Genomic DNA, 17,552 nt, shown 5'->3' on the forward strand with positions numbered 1-17,552 from the left:
GCCAGGGGCCCGGGGCTCTCGTCACCGGGTCACTGCCGCACTGTCGTCGCCCCTACCAGGGGGCGGTCCTCAGCCACCGCCCGAGGGTGCGCCCAAAGTTCACTCGGCACCCGGGGAGAGGCGCGATGCGGCCGCCAACACCCTTGATTTGTCAGGGAGCAGTCCTCAGTGGGTCTCCGGGCAGATGTCTCCGTCGCGTCTGATCTCATGCCCTCGCCGCCATTTTGGGGTCCGCGACTTCTCGCCTGGGTCCAACTTTCAAAGTCGAAATATTGCTGTGGGATGGCTCGGTGTCGTCCTCCGTGGGACCCGGACCCTCCGCAGTACCTTCCAGTACCGGATGGTATCGGTTACCTCGGGGTCCGATCAAATTTTCAGGATATTTTCTGGGATCGGGCACGGAGCTCCGAGCTCACGCTGCCTACCTCCTCGGCATCCAAGCCACGCCCCCCGCTTCTGTCTCCCATGACTCTCATTCCTCAGATCCTTGTCGTGGGGCTAGTTTTCAGCGGCGGGCCAGTGGCGCAATGGATAACGCGTCTGACTACGAATCAGAAGATTCCAGGTTCGACTCCTGGCTGGCTCGACTGAGCTCGACCTTTTCTTTAGAGTTTCCCGTGCGTCTTAAAGTGTGCACCTATATCTATAAAGAGCGCGATTTTACTCACGTCCAGCCTTGAAGCTGTAAGTATATATCAAGTGTGTCTTTTATGGTAAAACTAATTGTGACACAAGGAAGCCTTCATTGTCATCTAAGGCTTGGCCACTTAAAATGTGATAAAAGTTTAAGGGTCCAGAGACAGTTCAATCTCGTGGCAAGCGGTTAATGGTAGAATTATTAAGTTAACTTTCACAGGAGTCTTAATATCTACAAAATAGCACCTAAGCTGTATGTAGACATAGTTAATTTGTTTGCTCTGTAAACAGTTGTAGAAATGGAAAAAAATACTTCAGGATCCCAGAAATTGTGGGTCTAGATGCGGGTGTCGGAGCAGAAAGGGAGTGAAGTGTCACAGTCAGTTTGTGCTAACACTATGGGATTGGGCTGCTGTTTGCTCACACACATCCCACTGTGATACTAATAAAATACATCTCCTAGTCCTAGATAATGACAGTGTTTGTCTGGCACCAGCACAGATGGGAGGAGGGTTGTGTTGCTGTAGGGAGGGATGTGTTTCTTTATTGTAGTCTCAGCCCTTTCCCTTCTTCCACTTCCATCATCATCTTCAGAGTGCAGTTGTGTGTTTGAGATCGGTATGGGATGCCCGGACTTTGCTAATCTACATGCCTTTCAGGTACCTCTGTATGTTATCAAATGATTTCTAAAGCGCACAGCGGCTCCAGAACGGGCTTCCCAGCACGAATCGCAGAAGAGTTAAAGCCGCGATGGGAGCAAGAGCATCAAACTAGAAGGAGAACAGCCAGGCATTCAAATGTTTCCGGATTTGTAGGCGATTTGGCAGGGGTGGCTCCTCCACTAAGGCGGAGGAGCATCACCCCACTGCTTTCTTAGAGTGCGAGAAGCAGAAACATAAAATAGGTAAACTACCATTTTATGTTTCTGCTTCTTGGACTGCGAGAAAGCTGATGGGTTCGGTTGGGGGCAGGCGGGTGGGCGGGTTTGTTCTGGGGCGGGGGGAGAGTGGATGGCTTGCCTAATCCTGAAGGCGCTGACTGTTTGGTCGGTCCTGTGGGCTGCACAACCCAGTCATGTGCACTCTATAGTTCTCCATGTAAGCTGCAATGCAATGCAGCCTACATGGGAACATGGCTTCCTCGTAAGTCCCTTACTGGGCGGCGTCCTGACCAATCACAACACTTCACTAGAGCAATGTGATTGGCTTAGGGGAGGGGAGGGAGGCTGCCTGCTTCCTGAAGACAAGGGGCCTCATTTATGAGCCCTTGCGTCACTTTTACCCCACCGGCGCATCACATTTTGTGAAGCACCAGTGGCGTAAAAAATGCGCCTTGTTGCGACATATTTATAAAGTGACGCATCTAGGTAGATGCGTCACTTTGTAAACCCCTGTGCCACATTATACCTGCGCCAGGTATTATGTATGCAAGGGGGGCGTATTGACGCAAGGAAGGGTCATAGAAGTGACGCCGTGAAATCTATGAGATTTCACTGCGTCACTTTTAGCACGCCGTTGCGTCAAAATCTTGCGCCTGCCTCACAGCAGGCGTAAGACTGATTCAGGCCCTTTCACATGGGGCTTGCTGGAGTTGCGTCACTTTTGTGACACACTTCAGCAAGGGCAATGCGTCACTTTTGCGCTTACAGATACGTCAGAAATACTGACATATCTGTAACTCCTTGCGACATGATGCACCATACATTAAATATGACGCATCAGGAATGTCACAAGGAGTGCGCACTGAGAAGTGACGCATCGCTGCTTTCACGCAGCGATGCATCATTTCTCATAAATGAGGCCCAAGATTCGGGACCCGGCTGGCGAAAAGGTAGGTTTCAATATTTTTGTTATTATTAATTAAATTGACACCCCCTCAACTCCTAATTACAACAAAAGGTATCCAGGAGTCACAACCATGTTTTGCTCTCAGACTGACCACCACACAACAAACAAATTAAATTGTGAAGTGAAAGCAGTTGTATGTGAACACCATTTAAACACTCATACATATAACATGCAATCCAGGTAGGAATTTTTCCCATCAGTTGTCGTTCTGTACCACCACTATTACATCATTTGGGTTCTCCTTACCCAGGAGTTAGTAAAAAGACAGTCACACTAGTTGGAAAGTGGAGACTGTGTGAGTAAGGAGACTGATGTTAGTTTTTTTACTGTGTGGTGTCAGTATGGTGTTGGTGTGGTATTTACAACTGAAAAAAGCAGTGCAAGTGGGAGTAAGTGAGGTGAATAAAATTAAGTGGAACTGAGTAGAATAGATATTTTTAATGGTTTCTCTCAGACCCCTAAGTTTTAAAAACAAGTGAAAAAGTGAAAAAAAGTAGATTTAACATAATATCTACTCAGCAAGTGGTCGACATGTTTCTGCATATAAATGGAAATTATCCTATGCATTCATCAGGACCTTGATGTTGCTACTGCTGTATATTACTATGTGAAGAAGGAAATAAAAGGAAAAATATCACCTGTTTATCAGGTGTTGATTCTCCACCACAATCTAAAATAGTTGTGTGTGCGAGGAAAGAAAAAGAGAAAAACAAACAAATTTGTCATAGAATGCACTCTTTAGTAGTGACTCCCCCATGCCCCTCCCACCGCAAAACCCCCCTACCTGCGAGACATGCCAGATGCGACTGCGATTTTGGAACTTACTGAGGCAAAGTGGCATAGAGTTCATTCAATCAATTCAGGATGGATTTTTTGAGCCCAAATAGAGAATGTTACAGTAGTCTAGGCAATAAATGAAAAGGGATTGTATAATCAGTAGGCAGACTTGTCGAGAGAAAAGTCCCAAGATGGGCTTACCTTTCCTTAGGAAGCCAAAACAGTGGCCTGCTAGAGTCTCAGCTTGGGTTTTCAAAGGATCCATATCCAAAGAATTCTTTACCACATGTTTAAGGTTGGGGGGAACCCTAGTATGTTTGGCCTCCATTGAGCACTCCACAGATGGGTATGCCTGCCCAACAGCAGGATCTCTGTTTAATGGGTTTTAAGTTTTAAACAATTGTTATGCATCCAACTGGCAACCGCTGTTAGGCAGTTTTTAAAGTTAACACAGCTGTCAGTTGACTCTTCCGACGGGGGATGATTAGCTGAGTGTTGTCGGCATAGGACACTAGTGAGTTCCCGAAGATTTTACTACCTCTGCCAGAGGTCTGCCAGAGATATTAAAAAAGGGTAGGGCTAAGCGCCAAACCCTGGGGGACTCCATGTACCAGCACTCTTTGGGATGAGGCAAAAGGAGGATATTACTTGAAGGGAAAGCTCATTTAACAAGCATTTGCAATGCAATAGTCTCATATTAGTGAAAATGTCAGTTATTGGTGTACAAATGCAATTCTTTTTTTCCGTTTAAAATTCTGCCAGCAGTAGCAGAATAAGAAAAGAGATTCCACTTATAAAGGAAAGGGTACAGTACCACAGGCTGATACTAGGTGTCCAGGGTACACCTAGTAACAGCCTGTGGTACCGCACCCTTTGTTTAAGACCTAAGATTTGAATTCCGTTACCCAATGGCTTAAGGTACGAATGGGAGCATTTCCTTAGTGGAATTTCTTTTTTTATCGCAAAGGCCACAAAAGCCTAAAAACAAAATGCTCGCATATGCTCGCGCTTGTTCCTTAAGCCCCTGAGTGATGGAATTCCTATATTTGGTCTTAATGAAAGGGTGCAGTACCAGAGGCTGTTATTAGGTGTCCCGGGTACACCTAGTAACAGCCTCTGATACTGCACTCATTTCTTAAGACCTAATATTTAAATTCCATTACACAGGGGTTTACGGAACGAGCACAAGCTCCAGAGTAACATCCAGAGTAACAACACATGTAACAGGGGCAGTCCTCATGGGAAGTTACAACAGGAGAAAATGAGGTACTAAGGAGGGACTACTATGCTTATTAACGAATCAAAAGCAACCATTTAAAAAGGACAGTAACAGGAGCCAATTGAAAAGATGGGTGTAGCTTAAAGTCCATACCTGAATACAGGCACTGCTTAAGGGAGGCCTAAAAAGAAGGTAAACCAGGTCAGAGCCTTGCCCTGTACTCCTGGTTCACTAAGGCGAGTTAGGTGAATCACATGTGAGACAGTGTCGAAGGTCAGAGCCTGGGATTTGCCAACATCTGCAGTGCTGTGAAGATGTTCGGTAACTAGTAATAGAGCAGTTTCAGAGTGTTTTGATGGTTTAAATCCATTTTGGGTGAATGTGTTCTAAAAAATTGGTTAAGGAGTTTATTTACCTGTTTCTCCACAACCTTGGATAAAAATTGCAGAAGGAAAATGGGATAATAGTTTTCTGGCTGAGTAGTATCCAGCGAAGGCTTTTTAAAAAGGGGAATAACCTTGGCGTGCTTCCATAACAATGGTACTTCCGCAGTGCTCAGTGAGAGATTGGCAAATTCTAGGAAAATAGGTGTGATGCTCTTCTGGAATTTCAAAATATAATCAGGGTTTAATGTGTCATCAGGAGATCCAGATTTAGGTAGAGATAGAATCTACGTCAAGAAAATCCAGTTGGTCCAAGGATACCCATTGCGTGTGGCTGGTCCCTGTGTCACCCTTTTAAAAGTAAATATAAATATCATTAACCTTATTTACAAAATGATCTGCAAGTTTGTTGCATGGCTATTTGAGGTGGATGTAGGCTTCTTCAGGTTATTCACAATAGAGAAGATTTCCATAGAAGGGTTACTCCTGTTTAGGTCTTGCTTACGCAGCACACTTGTGCTGTATAGGAGAAGACCTTTAGGAATCGATTCACTTTTTCGTCAAAAAACGTGCACGCTTTGCATTGCTTTCAATGGCAACGTGTGCACATTGCGCAATTCCTTTGCGGGAGCGAGCTTTCACACCATCTGTTAGTAATTAACTTGCAAACAGATGGTGCCTCTGCTTGCTTCTGCAAGGGAAATACTTTGTGTGCTCTCGGCCTCCCTCCCCTCCCCCCTACCCCCTCAGCGTCTACAGACCAGCAGGGGCACAGCTATCACCCCTGTGGCTGCACCAGGATTTCAGAGGCCCGCACCAACCCAAACGCTGCTTTGACGGAGGTCACACTTGTATTTATTTCCTCAAAAACCTGCCCAGATCTATGAGTGGTGCAGAGCCAGTCCGCTCTCAAGTTGTTTACTAGCTTGTACCAATGGAAAGACACTCCTCTACTGCCAAATCTTTAGAGTGACCATCTTAAGACCAGTACAGTGATGCTCGCATCACACATCTCACAAATTGTTATGCCATTATTTTTGAGACTGCAGTGTCGTGGGTTGAACGATGGTTGCAGTTGTCATTGGTCAGAACCCGGCATCTGGCTCCCCGCCCCCTACTCAGAGGTCAGAGACCAGCGGCAGAGAAAACAGGGAGCTGTGTGCCCTGCTGTCACTTGTACGCCTTACGGACCTGCAGCCTGCCGCCAATGCCATCATTATCTCAGGATTACAGCCGAGATCACTGTCAGCTAGAGAAAAGGTGAGGCGAGCTACTGAGAGCGGAGAGAGGTGGTGAAGGCAGTGCCAAGGGATCAGGTGTGGCACAGAGCGGCGGGCTCCCCCGCCGGGTGCAGAAGCAGCCAGTATTAGGCCGTGCGGCTTGCCCCCGGGGAGGGGGGCCTGGTCACCATATCTCTCGTGCTACCTTCTTTCTCCCTCCCCCCATCTGGCTGACCATCTGACATTTCTTTTTGTATAGTTCTGCCATGTGATTTTAGTAGCTGTACTGTAGGTAATTATCTCAGAGTGCTCCGCAATGAGAAGGATTGTCTAGTAAAACATGGCGTCGCTGAGGACCACACAAGTCATACAAGTAGCCACAGGAAAGGGGAGGGTTGTTTGTAAAATGAAGACAGTTTGTTGCAAGTGCAGATTGCACTGGAATTTAGCAGCTTTGCTATGAACACCCACGACAATATACTTTCTAGGAATGACTTTAGCATTTAACAAGAACTGCCTTGAAAGTGTGGCACGTCACTCAAAGCCCTTTTCGCAGCGGCCTGCAGAGGATAGCAGCTTATCTTGTCATTGTTAGAACCATGTTGATTAATGGGGTCAACAGGTGGCTTTATTTCATCAGGTGCACAATATTCCAGTCCTGGCTTTCCAATTTAACGGCCTGTTGCATTCTGGGAGTTGTGGTCTCCCTTCTATGGCAGCACAGGTTAGGTTCAGTTAGGGTACTAGGTTTAGAAAACAAACATTGTTTCTATCAGATCCTAAAGGATGTTAACAACGACAATATGCCTCTCACAAACTCAAATTTAAAACATTGCCAACCAATATGACCCTCGTGCATCGCAGCACATTAGCAGGGGCACTTACTCGAATCTTTAGACACTGTGTAAGAAACCCCCAAAATGGAAAACTATTATCTGTATACTTTCAACAACAAAAAAAGTCTTGGAACTTGTGCACATGACCAGCAAATAAATACACATCACCAAAATGACTAGTTTAAGAGTGATACAGGTGCATTTCCTTGGATTCAGGGGTTATAAGACGAAAATACATGTGCATTTAGGAGATACGATTTACGATTGGCTGTGTTATATTTGTATAGTTAGTCTGTGTAAATCACTGCCATGAGCTGCACAAATAAAAAGAACCGTGCTTTGCAGTCTCTTTACATTTTTCCAAAACAAGGCCACTGGAGGGAGATAGGGAGGCGGAAGTACCTCTTTTAGGAATCACCCTTTGTCCATCCTCAGACTCTCTGGTTAGAGGGGCAGCTTAACTGACCATGCACAGCAGGGTGAAGCAGGAACTGCTGTGCACTGCAGAAGGAAAAAACTCCTCCACTTGCTTAAATTTTTTTCTTTGCTTTTGCTTACTTAATTTGTTGTACTGTAAAATTCTTCCTGACTACTCTGGGAGCAATGCACATGCAGCCTTTTTAAGAAACAATCCTAAAAAAGCATTGGCATAGCCAATAGGTCTCGCCTTTGGGACCTTATAAGTATTTAGTTATGCAGCACAATATCCAACTGTTGCACAATATTCAACTGTTGCACAATATCCAACTGTTGCGTGGCTAAACACTTATAAGGTCCCGAAGGCGAGACCTATTGGCTATGCCAATGCTTGTTTTTTAAGTGTTAGGACAGGACCAGCGCTGGCTGCTTCATAGTGCTTTATTTAAATTTGTGGGTACGAGGGTGGTCTGGGGGAAAACTGAGGCAGAGCATGTGGGTGGCTGTACTGATAATGGGGGTGGTGGGCAAGGCGTGCTATAGCATGGCTAGTGCTGGCTGTGTCATGTCACTTTTCCGCTGCTTATTATAGAGCTAGGGTTGGTCGGCAGGCAATGTGGAGGGAGGAAGGAAGGGTGAGTGGAGAGCACTACAACAACGGAGGATGGTAGGGTGGGACTGGGGGCAACAAGAGAAAGAAAATGCAAGCACTTGAGGCAATGGGGGAGCGGGTGACGATAGGATGGGAAGGAAAGGAAAAGAAACACACAAGGGAGGTGAAGGGCGAAGAACAAGGGAAGAGCAATATTGAGCATGGGGAAAGTGAAGCACATGTACAAGAGAAAGCAACAAGTAGCTCAGGCAGGAGAGAAGCACACAAGGGAGGCAGCTGGAACATATCTAGTCTCATGGAGCGATTAAGATAAAAACGTAGGTCTCTAAATGAGGACACAAGAAAAGAGGCTATGCTCCAGAGAAGGAACAAATACAATACAAGATGGACAAGTAGTGCTTTGAATAAAAGGTAAACAAATTAGAGTGGTAATAAACCCAACCACAGATAAGCAATGGGGGAGCTGTATGCCCACTATAAGCTGACAATCGTGTTTTTTGCAACTGGACAGTTTGTGTTGCCAGGTACGGTTGTCTTAAAAAGATAGAAATGTAAGTCCTTCCTCTTCAGTCCACACATCCTCTTAAGTCAGCAGTCGGCTGCTCTTCCTGGATCCACACTCAGGGCCTGATTCATAAAGGTAAACTTAGATCTAAAGTCTAACTATAGACCTGAAGTATAACTTTAGACCTGAAGTCTAAGGGCCCGATTCAAAAAGGAAAATTACATCTGAAGCCTAACTATAGACCTGAAGTATAAGGTACATACTTTAGGCCTAAGTGTGCCTTTGTAAAACAGGCCTTTAGACGGCAGGTCTAAACTTAGATTTCAGGTCCATGTTTACCTTTGTAAAATTCTATCAAAAGAACAATAAACTAAGAGAGAGCAAGTAGCTCTTGGCTACTGCTGTTCATGTCCTTTATTAGTGTTATTTTTATAGGGCAAAATGCACCCTCCGACCCATTTTGGACACAAAGGTGCATTTTGCGGTTAAGAAAATAGTAGTAAATGCTGGATCATGCTTCACATGTAACTATGCAAAAGTCTGAGCATTTTGCGGTAATTTAGCTAGAGAGAATTACGCGAGGTACACCCACCCCTAAACCTTACACCATGGGTATGGAAAGGGAAATGAGACATAAAGAAATAAAACTGAGTTTTTAGAGCCTTGTAGATATTCTCTTACAACAGCAGCTCTGTTTGCCCCTGAGGCTATGGCTAGTAAGTGTGGTGCCAGGGTTGACAAAGGAAAGGCCTGGGGTAGCAGCTGCTATCACTGGTGGCCCTAAACATTGACCTTGAATCAAGCATTAAATATGGCAGTAATCTCTCACGTAACAAAGATGCTCTAGTCTCAAGCTGTAGAGCAGTGGTATCCCTAAAGCTTCAGACCTGTCACTGGCTTACCTTCGGTTTATACAAATACGACAAGATAATTCTTTATACGGGTGTTGGTGGTCATGGCAGAGATGCACATTTTTAAATATATGTAAATAGGCAAGTGGTTTACTTTGGTTTCACGTGTGCATAGGGTAGTGGGGCTAACTTGAATCTTAGGTTCGTGTTAAGCTGGCAGCACTTAACTGATGAAGCTGTGTGTGTTTATGTTGGCACCACACTGGTTGACTCTGGAACAAAGGTGCCCTCTCAGGGCTCCTGCTATCACAGGCTTTAATTATCCCTCAGCTAGACTGCTTACCCCAAACACACACAGCTCTACCAAGGCACCGCCAGGCCGCCCTTACCAAAGGCACACAGCTCTACTAGTGCCTCAAAAGACTCTACACAGCTCTACCAAGGCACCGCTAGGCCACCCTCACCATATGCACACAGCTCTACCAGTGCATCGACAGACACCATGCAGCTTTACCAGTGCACCGCTAGTCCACTCTCACCGAATGGATACAGCTCTACCAGTGCATCAACAGACACCACACAGCTCTACCAAGGCACCGCTAGGCCACCCTCACCAAATACACACAGCTCTACCAGTGCATCAACGGACTCCACGCAGCTCTACCAAGGCACCGCTAGGCCACTCTCACCGAATGGATACAGCTCTACCAGTGCATCAACAGACTCCACACAGCTCTACCAAGGCACCGCTAGGCCACCCTCACCAAATACACACAGCTCTACCAGTGCATCGACAGACTCCACGCAGCTCTACCAAGGCACCGCTAGGCCACCTGCACCAAATGCACACACCTCTACCAGTGCATTGCCAGACTCCACGCAGCTCTACCAATGCACTGGTAGGCCACTCTCACCAAATGCACACCGCTCTACCAGTGCATCGACGGACTCCACACAGCTCTACCGAGGCACTGCTAGGCCACCCTCACCAAATGCAAACGGTCCGACCAGTGCATCGCCAGATTCAACGCAGCTCTACCAAGGTACCGCTATTTCCACACTCACCAAATACACATAGCTCTACCAGTGCATCAACAGACTACACGCAGCTCTACCAATTCACTGCTAGGCCACAATCACAAAATGCACCTGCTCTGCCAGTGCATCACCAGACTCCACACAGCTCTACCAAGGCACCGCTAGGTCCCCCTCTCCAAATGCACCTGGCTCTACCAGTGCATCGACAGACTCCACACAGCTCTACCAAGGCACCGCTAGGCCACCCTCACAAAATGCTCACAGCTCTACCAGTGCATCAACAGACTCCACGCTGCTCTACCAAGGCACCGCTAGGCCACCCTCACAAAATGCTCACAGCTCTACCAGTGCATCGACAGACTCCACGCAGCTCTACCAAGGCACCGCTAGGCCATCCTCACAAAATGCTCATGGCTTTACCAGTGCACCAACAGACTCCACATAGCTCTGCCAGTGCACTGCTAGACTGCCCTCATCAAATGCACATGGCTCTACCAATGCAGCAACAGATTTCACACAGCTCTACCAATGCACCACTAGGCCAACCTCATCAAATGCACACAGCTGTACCAGTGTTTCACTCAATGATCCTTTCCAAATGCACAGCTCTGCTAGTGCACTGCCGAAACCCTTCCACCTAGACTATTCTAACAAGTGCTGAAAGGTTTTCACACTGGGGGTTTTGTGCTTAACCAGGTTAAGAACAAAGCCTAGTGGGGCATATTCTCAAGGACTTATCGCTGAGTTATCATCACTTTAGTGCCACAAAATTGGCGAAATATTAATCGTCCCATTCTGAAGCCGGTGCAAACAGCCGAATTCGCCAGTTTTCCAGCGATAGCTTCCGCGAAAAACATCACCCTGGATGAGAGCGATAACTAACGCTAATGATATGCCGTGAAAAAAAACATGAAAACACCACTTCGCAATATTCTAAATGATCTGCAAGATCAGCGAAGCGATCCAAAAACAGGCAATAAGGAGCGTTAGCAGCAGAGAATGAACACCTGCCTTTTACTGGTGTTAAGTAGGACGACAACCTGCAGTATAAAAGGGCGCCCAGCCCAGAGCCACATCGGCAGACCAACACATGTCATGGAGCTACTGATCATGCAGCTCAGAGACCCAAGAGGCCCACAACACCCTTCGCCATCACTCCCAGGAACCCCCCACCCTTCCCTGGACCACCCCCTCCAGACTACCACTGAGGCAGCGCAGAAAAAGAAAGCGGTGCTTCCGAAAACGCACCAGCCTCACAGACTTAACACCAGAGGAAGTCATTGCCCACTACAGGCTCAAAAGGACAACCATCCTCCGCATCCTGACCCACCTTGCCCACAGGCTGATGGTACTAACACAACAGACATCCAACATCCATCCGCAGACAAAGCTGCTGGCTGTGCTGCACCTGTTGGCCTCAGGTACCTTCCAGTCAACAACCGCCAGAGTCGGAGGAGTCTCACATCCAGCCCTATCAAAGTTAATCACAACTGTCTTGGACACCATCATCAGCTTGGTACCCCAGCACATTCACTTCCCCCACACTGCGCAGGAACTCCTGGAAACCAAGCAAGGCTTCTACGCCATAGTTGGCTTCCCGCACGTGTTGGGGGCAATTGACTGCACACATGTCCTACTTGTGCCCCCCTGGCGACACTGAACACAATTACCACAACAGAAAGCACACGCATTCCATCAATGTGCAGGCAACAGTGAACCACCGGGGACTCTTCACCAATGTCGTCGCCAACTACCCAGGCAGTGTGCATGATTCCTACATCTTCCGACAGTCCATCATCAACCAGCGCTTCAAGGATGGCACCTACGGAAATGCACTGCTCGTTGGTAAGTACCAAATGAACACTCCACACACCTCAACTCCACAGTCATGCAACTCACAACTGTGGGAATGCACATGTTACAACATCACATACAACATGCCAAACAACATGCCCACCTACCCGACACAACAACACAAGGAACTGTAGAACAGAGGCCAGCCATGGAGACAAACCATCCACGTCATGGCACCTCTGCCACACAATAGCAGGATGTTGTGAGAGGTGGGAAACAAGTATGTGGGAAGGAGGCAAGTGACCCATGAATCAGAATGAACGCAATGCCAAGTGAGGTGGTGATGTGCTGGACAGACTCAAGTATGCAGAGCACAGACATGTCCATGTGGACATATACTGCTGGTGTATGTAGTGTCGTAGACAGTGGATGCAACCATGTTACCTCAGGCAGTGGGGTAGACCTTGAACATGAAGCTATGTTGCCCCCCTGTAATCGTAAGCTGAATGGACTGGGCCAGCGTAGGAGCGGAAATTAATAGCCCGGGGCTCAGAGCGTGGTTTACTTGCCACCAAAGCGACTACTGCATGTGTCTCTGTGTCCGCCATATACTCACTATAGACACATGTGGTCGACCACCTTCAAAGGCCAATATCACAGTGTCGTTGTCAGGCTTGTGGACATGTGCAGACAGTCATGACAATGGTGTGTCTTAGGAGTGCAAGTGATGCAACTGTGCAGCTAACACAAATAAATAGGCTTGGGGGAGTGAGGAGCAGCTGTGAGGCAACGTAATACACATGAAGGAAGCTCATTTGCCACATGCAAGATATGTCAAACACGAATCCCAAAGTCCCACACATCACACACCAATATACTAATAAGCTTGCCAACACAGAATGCAGAACCACTGATTGACACATCTCTCTCCCCTGTCACAGGTGATCAAGGATATGCAGTCTGCCCGTGGATGATGACACCCCTCCAAGCCCCGAACACCCAGGCCCAGAGGCAGTGCAATGCGGCCCACAAACGCACCAGGGGCATTGTGGAGCGCTTGTTTGGTGTCTTGAAGTCACGTTTCAGGTTCCTGGACATCACAGGTGGAAGACTCTTGTACAGCCCGCAAGTAGTGTGTAAGATGATCATTGCATGTTGTGTGTTGCCCAACATATGTGTACGCACCAATGCCTCATGGATCCATGTGCCAGATGCACCGAACGATGATGATGAGGATGAGGCAGGTGGACCACACCCCAGTGCAGCAGCAGCAGGAATAGCCCGAAGGGACACTCTCATTAACAATTTCTTCTTATGAGCACGTCACATTGGGACTGTCCTTAGCAATCATGGGACAGGACAAAATGACCACACACACAGCATGTGCAAATAAATTGATTCCAAGACACATTCCCAGTGTGCATGTCACTCCTCTGCATTAGCACATCACTCTGACAAGTGTAAGAGCAACATTTAGTGCTGACAATTTCATCAATGGCAATTAGATGGTGGCAGTGTCACCTCCGGTATCGGATCCTGTTTCCCTCCGAACTGAACCGCGTCTTCCTCTACTTCTTCTCCTTGCCTTTCCCTGACCCCGGGGTCCCGGACTGGTCCTTCGTGGGGCTTGTGGGGTTCTGCTTGTCCTCTGTACTTGCTCCTGCTACTTCCATGGTGCTTCTGTTTGTGTTTTATATTGCTGCTTTTATACTGATTTTTGAAGAGTGACTTGCGGGACTTGCAGGCCTGGCGCTACTTATCGCTGACTTTTTTATTGCAGTTGGCCCAACGTAACTTTTTTCTCGTTCGGGTTTGGATTAGTATCGCCGTCCCGGTAATGTTATCGCAAACATTTGACGTGTTATGGGGAAACTATTTATTTTCCCGCAATAGACAGCGATATGTGAAATTATGTTAACCTATTATGGCGATGATTATCACACCTTCTTGAGAATATACCCCAGTGAGTTCAGGGTATTGGAGACTATGAAATGAAAACAAAATGGATGTCAACAAGGTGCAGGCAGTGCCAGTAGGAGAGCTGTTATGCATTGAGGCAGGACACCTGTACTATTCCGCTCCTAGGATTGTTCTGGTAACCAGAGAACAGAGCTGCACCATTGTCTAAATCCACTGTGGTGCTTGGGAGAGTGTCTGAAAGGTTGCATATTAGAATATTGATAACAGAATCAAAAATATAGTTTTAAGTTGGGTGAACATTTTCTGTTAGTAACTCCATTGGGGCAATATTTCTGCAAATAATATCAAGGACACAGTATTTTAACCAGATTGTATTTAAACCTCAATATTTTTATACCATACAATAATAATAATTCATTAACTCCAATGTTATTTATACAGTTTGAGTACCTGTTACTTATCTGGTTACTGGGCAGCTTTATAGAGATGTTTTATACCTCCTACCATCACTTCTGAGTGCAGAAAGAAGAGTCAGATTAGGAATCCTGTAGTGTCATTTTTCTCCTGTGAGGGAGAGAACCCTGTAAACAATTCTACCCCATGCTGCATACAAAGTTCAGCTGTCAGTAAGTTTGAAATGATATATCTTGAAATGATTCCTGAAACACTTGGCTGAGAGTTTTTCATCCATCAAAAACCAAGAGCCCTACTCGTACATGTAGGCTAATCCTACCTTGAGACAAAAAGCAAAAAGCTTTTTATGGTGTAACGTCACCCACCAGGGTTACCCCTTAGTGGCATGCTTCATCATTGGGTTCTTCCTGTTCCACTGTGGAGCGGCGTGCGGCAACCTGAGGGTTACACAGGAGCACTGTGTCATATTTAATCCACCCGAGTGATGGAGGATAGGAGTTGGAGGGGTTTGTAAAGTAACGTAAAAAATATCTGTCTGGTAGGAAAAACTGTGTTTTATTCTGTCCTCCAGGCAGTTTGATTAAAATAGGGGAAATACGTAAATAGTAATCTCTAGATTATTCACCCTACAGGCCTTGAAAAATCATAAAAATTTTACTAGGCTTGCAGGACTAGTGACTTAGATAATCTACTCGACTATTTGTAATGTTCTTGATCCATAAACTGGTTTCAAATGATGTAATCGTGGGAAAATAATTTCATTAATTGAGTCAGCATTTTCTTCATCATAACATATGAGAGCACCTACAAATGTAGGGGTTCAGCATGTCTGCTGTACAAAAAACTATTTTGTTGGATTTAATTGAGTAATTTTTTTTTCCATATACAATACAAATCTAGCCACATATAGAATACACATGACCCCTGGCCTGCCTCTTAGTTTATTAACAGCCTTTTCATCAGGGTGGGTGCAGGAAAGTTTCTCAAATCATGTTTAAAAACTATCACTTTTAATAAATACATAACTAACGCATGAAGTGGTAGCACACTGTCATTTGTAATCTGCAGATTTTACATTGAAATAGACACTACATTTGTCACGGGCATGTGGTTATAAAACTATATAGTGTACATGCTTGGAAATAAAGTTTCCGCAAATATTTGCCACTTGCAAATAACCAATTAATGTGTTTGGTTTGTTTTGCTCCTATTCGACTCTTTGTTTGCATCTCACTATTGAATTACAAAAATAATTGCTTTTGTAATTCCTAATATATTTTGAAATATTTGCGATATTGATTTAGAGGCTATCTATTTAAATGTTATGTGTTAGAGAAAAATAACCTACATCTTCAGACAACTTGACAAAAACCTATAACTCTAGTAAGAGAGAGAAAAATAAACCCAATTTTACGAGCAACAATTAGTTAAAAGTTAAACTGACATTTGAAAGTGCTCCTTGAACAGATAGCAAATGTGTCAAGATAAAACAAGATTTAATGGCATCTTTATTGCTCATTCGCTTTCTGAATGAATAGAACACCTGCTCCTTTCCAGCCTACATTTACCAGATGGGACAAGTAGGTGCTAAAAATATCTCGACCTGATAAAATTCTCCTCACAATTGCAAGTGGGTGAGTAGATTTTTTCGAGGCCAGCCCTCATTTCTTTAAACTCAGTCTACATGTTTCTGCCACCCTTTCCTGTGGCTTTGAGACAACTCCTTATTTTATAAGCCCAAAGTGTTATTACATCGCACACTCTGCATACAAATAGAAATCATACACCTACTTGGTGTTTTGTTCTGCAGTATACATAAAAAGCACCAACAGTGTCCCATAGGTCCCCTAGGCAAGACCTTGATGAAATTGTGACAACAGGCTTGCCTCATCATCGCGGGCCCTTTAAAGCACTATTAGTGTTTTTTATATATATGTTGTGAAACAAAATACTAAGTAGTCGTATGGTTTCTATTTGCAGGCAGTGTGTGTGATGCAATAACACTTTGTGATTATAAAATGAGGAGTGGCCTCAGGGAGTGAGATGTATGGTCCTGATGAAAGCCTCATGGAAGGGTGGCAGAAACATAGAGACTGAGTTAAAAGAAAGTAGGCTCATTAACCCCGAAATTAATGTCTACAATTTCTTCTCCTAATTTAATCATACCTCCTGGAGGACAGAATAAAACACAGTTTTTCCTACCAGACAGGTATTTTTATTGTTACTTTGAAACCGCCTCCAACTCCTGTCCTCCATCATTCGGGTGGATTAAATATGACACAGTGCTCCCGTATCACCCTCAGGTCGCAGAATGCCCCATTTCACAGCAGAAAAAGAGGAACCCAATGATGAAGCATGACACCAAGCGGTGACCCTGATGGGTGGGGGATAAACTATAAAAAAAATGTTTTTGCTTTTTCTCATAAGGGAGGATTAGCCCACATGTACGAATAGGGCTCCTGGTTTTTGATGTACTTTCATGGTTAAGGAGGATGAGTCCTCCTCTATAATACCTCTTATCTATCCCCCGTTTTTGATTCAGAGTTTTCATAGCCTAGGACCCTAGAGACCCGTGTATCTGCTTTTTGGTTCTGCCAATTGAAAGATTATTGAACCCTGGGCTAATGATTATGGGGTCGATTAGGATGGCGGACGGACTTGCGTCCGTCCGCCACCCCTGAGTAGGAGGGACCGTCCGCATGGGCAGCGGCGGTCCCTCCATGGCAATTAGGATGTGACCGCCACCCTGGCGGTCACATCCTGTATGTTTTACATTGCGGCGGGTGCTGCTTGAAGCAGCACCGGCCACAATGTAAAAAATGAAAGCAGTGCATTTGCATGCACAAAGCGGCAGGCACCGTGCGGTGACTGCCGCTTCGTGCACGCAAAGGCAGGGGGGTACCATAGGTACCCCCCATGTGCACCCCCCCCGCAACCTTCACCCAGGGGGCCCACAACGGGCCCCCAAAGTGAATGTCCGTATGCTTTTCCACGGCGGAAAAGCCGCCGCGGAAAAGCATTACTTTCCCTACCGCCTAATATGGCTGGCGGTGTCTGATAGACACCGTCAGCCATGTTAGTG

General features: G+C 45.9%; 1 non-coding gene across 1 annotated transcript; it reads left to right on the top strand.

Annotated features, from left to right (window-relative positions):
• The first annotated feature begins 513 nt into the window (after positions 1-513).
• Positions 514-586, top strand: TRNAR-ACG (transfer RNA arginine (anticodon ACG)). Its single transcript has one exon. It is a non-coding gene; the product is annotated as a tRNA-Arg (tRNA).
• The last annotated feature ends 16,966 nt before the right edge of the window (positions 587-17,552 follow it).

This window comes from Lissotriton vulgaris, chromosome 7 (genome assembly GCF_964263255.1).
Source record: "Lissotriton vulgaris chromosome 7, aLisVul1.2, whole genome shotgun sequence".
In the NCBI taxonomy this organism is placed as follows: domain Eukaryota; kingdom Metazoa; phylum Chordata; class Amphibia; order Caudata; family Salamandridae; genus Lissotriton; species Lissotriton vulgaris.